Here is a 5,980-nt window from a genome sequence, read left to right as displayed (position 1 = left end):
AGACATGAACCTACCGTTAAAAGAAGAAGATTATATAAATATATATTATATATATATTATATATATTATATATATTATATATATTATATATATTATATATATATATATTATAAAAAATAATATATATATATATATATATATATATACATAACATCAGCATGAATTCATCATCTTCCCTTTTCAGCATTATGCTAACACATGAAGGCAGAAGGCAGCATCGGGACATGTGATGCTGATACAACATTTACGTGAGAAAGCACTAGCATTTCCCAAAACAAAATCAGAAAGAGGGGAAAAAGGTAATGACATGTAGTCAGCCATTCGTATGAGAGAAAACTTGCCGATCCAAAATGTTGTGTTTCATTGTTCAACTTGTGTCATTTATTCTATTTTCTTGTGTGTTTTTTTTTTTTTTTTCGTTTCGTTTCTTTCCATGCGTTCTTTCGTTCTCCACATTGATGGAAATGCAATTTGCAATTGGGTTCTGAATAAAATTTGAGATCAGTCTGAGAAAATAATAGCCGCTGGTAGAGGTAAGTAATGGGTGAGTGGGGGGAAGGGGGGGGGGAAGGGGGAGGGAGGGGGTTAATAGAGACGGGGGAGGGAGGGGTAGGGGAGAGGGGGAGATGAGCCGTGGAGGAGGAGGTGAGTCGGGGAAGAGGAAGGGGAAGAGGAAGGGGGAGAGGGAGAGGAGGGGGGAAGATGAGCTAGGAATGAGGAAGAGGAAGAGGATAAAGACGGGGGAGGGGGGGAGGGGAGCACAGAGGCTGCAGTGATCTCGAATTCACGAAACTTTCGCATCATTTCGTCCTGATATGTCTTGTTACAAAACGAAAAAAAATATATATATACATAAATCAAAGACTGATAGCTTAACTAAGAATACGTTTCGAAAATTGTTTGCAAAGAAAAAAAAGAAGGAAATTGTGTTGTCGTTTATGCAAATTGGGAAATCTTTCCTTTGCAAACTTTACGCAACGCGATGCAACTGAAATGCAATGAAAAAGGTGTCAATAGGCCTATTTCTATTTCAATCTTAATTTCATTCTTATTTTTATTATTTTTTTATATTGTTTGTTCTCATTTCATATTTGATTCTTATCTTATAGTTGTTATTTTCCATGTTCCAAAAAGAGAGAAGAGAGAGGGAGGGAGAGAGAGAGAGAGAGAGAGAGAGAGAGAGAGAGAGAGAGAGAGAGAGAGAGAGAGAGAGGAAGGGAGAGAGGGAGAGAGAAGAGAGAGAAAGAGGAGAGAGAGAGAGAGAGAGAGAGAGAGAGAGAGAGAGAGAGAAGAGAGAGAGAGAGAGAGAGAGAGAGAGAGGGGGGGGAGAGGGCGAGATGGATAGATGAAGGTAGACAGATAGACAAATATGTAGATGACTAAATGTAGGGGGCTGTGTATGCGCGTGCGTGTACGTGTGTGTGTGTGCGTGCGCGCATGTATGTTTGTGTGTGTGTGTGTGCGTGTGTGTGTGTGTGTGTGTGTGTGTGTGTGTGTGTGTGTGTGTGTGTGTGTGTGTGTGCGTGTGTGTGTGTGTGTGTGTGTGTGTGTGCGTGTGTGTGCTTACCCATTCTACATCTATTGCCACTTTTTCTTTCAAGTCTTTTTTCCTGTGCTTTTCCCACCACGCTCTCCATCCCTCACGCATCGCCCTAACATTTCGTGATGTTACGCACACAACCTTTTAAGTGTATGATCGTGTCCGCCATTAGGGTCCTTCAAATATAAATTCAATTCGACCTTTCCTCTATTACGCATTTTTTCAAATCTATTCAGGGTAATGGTAATAATAATGGTAATCGCAGGTAGAGGTTGTATATATATAATATATATAATATATATATGTATATATATATATATATATATATATATATATATATATATATATATATATATGTATGTATGTATGTATGTATGTATGTATGTATGTATGTATGTATGTATGTATGTATGTATGTACGTATGTATGTATGTACGTATGTATGTATGTACGTACGTATGTAAGTATGTATGTATGTACGTATATCATTCACATCCTCAACTAGTTTCTTTCTTCCCATTATTATTCTATTGATGTTTTTCTCTCTTTATTTTTCTTTATTTCATTCTTAACTAGGTTCTGTCTTCATAATCGCATTCTGCTTCTTCTTCTTCTTTTCATATTTTATTTAATTTGTTCTTTCACCCCCTTTATCACTTCCCCTCAATTCTCCTCCTCCTCCTCCTCCTGCTACTGTTGTTCCTCCTACATCTCTTCCTCCTCCTCCTCCTCCTTTTCTTCCTCCCTTTATTCTTACTCTTCATCTTATATCTCTTTCTCTTATCGGTCTTCCACCTATACTTCCTCCCCTATCCTCTCTCTTCCTCTTCTTCCTATCCTTCCTCTTCCTCCCCTCTTCCTTTTCCTCCCCTTCTTCTCCTTCTTCTTCCCTCCTCCTCCTCTACCCCCTCCTCCTCCTCCTCCTCCTCCTCCTCCTCCTCCTCCTCCTCCTCCTCATCCCTCCTTTCTTCCCCCTCCTCTTCCTTCTCCTCCTCCTCCTCCCTCCTACCCCTCTTTCCCCCCCTCCTCTTCTTCCCTCCCCCTTTCTTCCCCCTCCTCCTCCCTCCCCCTTCCTCCTCCTCCCTCCCCCTTCCCCCCCTCCTCCTCCCTCCCCCTTCCTCCTCCCTCCCCCTCCCCCTTTCCCCCTCCTTTCTTCCACCCCCTCCTCCCCCTCCTCCTCCTCTTCCTCCCCCCTTCCCCCCTCCTCCTCCCCCTCCTCCTCCTCCTCCCCTTCTTCCTCGTTCACGTAACCATCGCAAGTTTTAATCACCCGACGCGGACCACCTCTGGGGCAAGGGATCGGCTAGGAATTTGAGGATGGAGCAAATACCGGTATTATTTCTGAGGAGTGTGTTATTTTGTGATTCACAGTGCCCCGAGCTGTTGACTCTAGTGCGCCTCAAAACTGCAGTAAAAAGTTCCTCGTTGCTTCAGGGGGCCTAAAATTATTGAAAAGCTTTTGGATTCTGCTTGGCTAGACATGTGATGTTTTTTTTTTCTCTCTCTCTCTCTTTGTTTTTTTGTTTTTTTTTGCTTTTTTTTGTTTTCCATTCTTGTTTTGTTTGTTTGTTTGTTTGTTTTTTTCTTTTATGGGAGGGTTGGGTGTTTTTTTTTTGTTTGTTTCTTTATCGTCGGTTGAGATTTGTACTTTTGTTTAGCTCTGAGTCATAATCGACTTTGTTCTCTTCCTTTCCTCTTCTCTTTCTCCTCTTTCCTTCTTTTCACTTTCTCTTTTTACTGTCATCGCTCTTTTTCCTTCTCCCCTCTTCTTATCCCTGTCCACACACACACACACGCACACATACACACACACACACAACTCTCCCATCCCACATACATACACACCTCCTCCACAATCACACACAAACCCCCCACCCCACACACACACACACACCACCAACCCCCCATCCACACACCACACACAACCCCCCCCACCCTCACACACAAAACCCCACAACACACAAACCCCCCCCCACCCACACACACACACACCCCCCCCAACCCCCACCCCCCCCACACACACACACACACCCCCCACCCCTCCCACACACACACACACACACAAACCCCCCTCCACACACACACAAAACCCCTCAAACAACACACACAAACCCCCACCCTCCACCCACATACCACACCCACCTCCACACACACACACATACACGGAGCAAAACAAAAGACTATCGTGATGCGTGCGTAGTTTTCTTTATTCGCGATCGCCAATACCCTCTTTGGAAGGCATACTATCCAATTCTGCTTGACATTTCCTCTCGCTGTGTCGGTAACGGATGGAGTGGGATAAATATAGTGTTTTTTTCTATCTTTCTCTCTCTTTCTTTCTTTCTCCCCCCCTCTCTCTCTCTCTTTCTCTCTCTCTCTCTCTCTCTCTCGCTCTCGCTCTCTCGCTAGTCTACTTTATCATCTATCTATCTATCTACTATCTATCTACTTCTTCTATCTATCTATCTTCTATCTACATCTACCTGTCACTACTCTTCTCATCATCATTATATATCTATCTATCTATCTATCTAACCATTTCTATCTCTCTTTATATCTTTGTCTCTTTCTCATCTATCTATCTATCTATCTATCTCTCCATCTATCCAGCTATCTATCTATCTACCTACCTATCTACCTATCTATCTAGTCTATCTATCCATCCATCTATCTATCTATCCGTCTATCTACCTATCTCTATCGCTCTTTATCTCTCTTATCTGTCTATTTATCTATCTATCCTTCTATCCATCCATCCATCCATCTATCTACCTACCTATCAGTTATCTATCTCTTTCTCTCTGTATTCTAAGATTAACAAATTTTAGAACGGATCGAATTTTAATAAAAAAAAATCTAGAATTAACATTGCTGAAATGCAGATAGAATTTGCAACGCCAGACACTAAATTTAGCTAAAACACAATTGGTATTTTAGCTCTGTGTAAGTGACGTGTTGGGAGGGAGGAAGGGAGGGAGGGAGATAGAGAGAGAGAGAGAGAGAGAGAGAGAGAGAGAGAGAGAGAGAGAGAGAGAGAGAGAGAGAGAGAGAGAGAGAGAGAGGGAGGGAGGGAGGGAGGGAAGTGTGAGATATATATAGAGAGAGGGAGAAGCGGAAGGCAGACAGACAGAGAAAAGACGAGAGAGAGAGAGAGAGAGAGAGAGAGAGAGAGCGAGCGAGGAAGGTGCAAACAGTCAGACAGATAGACAGACAGACAAACAGACAAACAGACAGACAGAGACTGTAAAAGGGTGAGGCAGACAACACGAGAGAGAGGGAGAGAGACAGAAACAGAAACAAAAAAACAGAAACAAACACACACACACGTATACACACACACACAGAAAAAAAAGAATAATAGTAATAAGAATAAAAAAAAACAGAACCACTATCCGTGCAAAATCTACCTGGGCCTTACTTCAGCCAGGTAGGGAGGGGGGGGGGGGAGTCTCCTTCGACCTCGAAATGAATCAGCGTCCGTTTTTCTGGCTCTTGACTGACACCGTAATCCTTTTTAACCTCTGATGCAGAGACTGCTGCCGCCTCGCCTGTCGCTTGGTGTGGGGCCCTTGTTTTTTTTTTTTGCTTTGTTTTTGTTTGTTGTTTTTTTTTGTTGTTGTTGTTTTTTTTAGTCTTTTTTTTTTGCTTTCTTTCTTTCTTTTATTTATTTATTTTTCTCTTTCTATATTTGATTCTTTCTCTCTTTGACTTTTCTTATCTCTCTCTCTCTCTCTCTCAATTTCTCTCTCTCTCTCTCTCTCTCTCTCTCTCTCTCTCTACTCTCTCTTCTCTCTCTCTCCTCTTTCTCTCCTCTCTCTCCTCTCACCTCCCTCTCCCTCCCCCTCGCTTCTTCTTCCTCTCCTCCTCTCTCTAGTACTCTCTTCTCTCTCTCTCTAATGTCACATCTCTCTTCTACTCTACTTCTACTAACTTCCCCGGCCATAGGAGGACGCTAGGCTCTCGCTACTCTCTCTCTCTTCGTCGTCGCTACTCTCTCGCTCCGTTATAATTTTAGGGCGGATGTTAGTTTAGTATATCAACTAGGACATCACAAATTCATATCTGCAACATCGTCCCGTAGAAGAGTTAGTTATTGTTATACATTATCTGTTTTTCTTCAGTATTAGTACGAGAAAATTGGTTGGTAATGGAAAAGAACAAATTAGATATATTATAGACTGAAAGAATAGAGACGAAAGAGAGAGAGAGATGGGAAGAGAGAGAGAGAGAGAGAGAGAGAGAGAGAGAAGAGAGAGAGAAAGAAAGAGAGAGAGAGAGAGAGAGAGAGAGAGAGAGAGAGAGAAAGAAAGAAAGAGAGAGAGAGAGAGAGAGAGAAAGAGAGAAAGAGAGATAGAGAGAGAGAGAGAGAAAGAGAGAAAGATGTGACCTTTCCCTAAGCATTGTGAAAATTAATGTCTCTCTCTATATATATGAATGAAT

This window comes from Penaeus monodon, chromosome 12 (genome assembly GCF_015228065.2).
Source record: "Penaeus monodon isolate SGIC_2016 chromosome 12, NSTDA_Pmon_1, whole genome shotgun sequence".
Taxonomy (NCBI): domain Eukaryota; kingdom Metazoa; phylum Arthropoda; class Malacostraca; order Decapoda; family Penaeidae; genus Penaeus; species Penaeus monodon.
Note: the sequence above shows the minus strand (reverse complement) of the source record.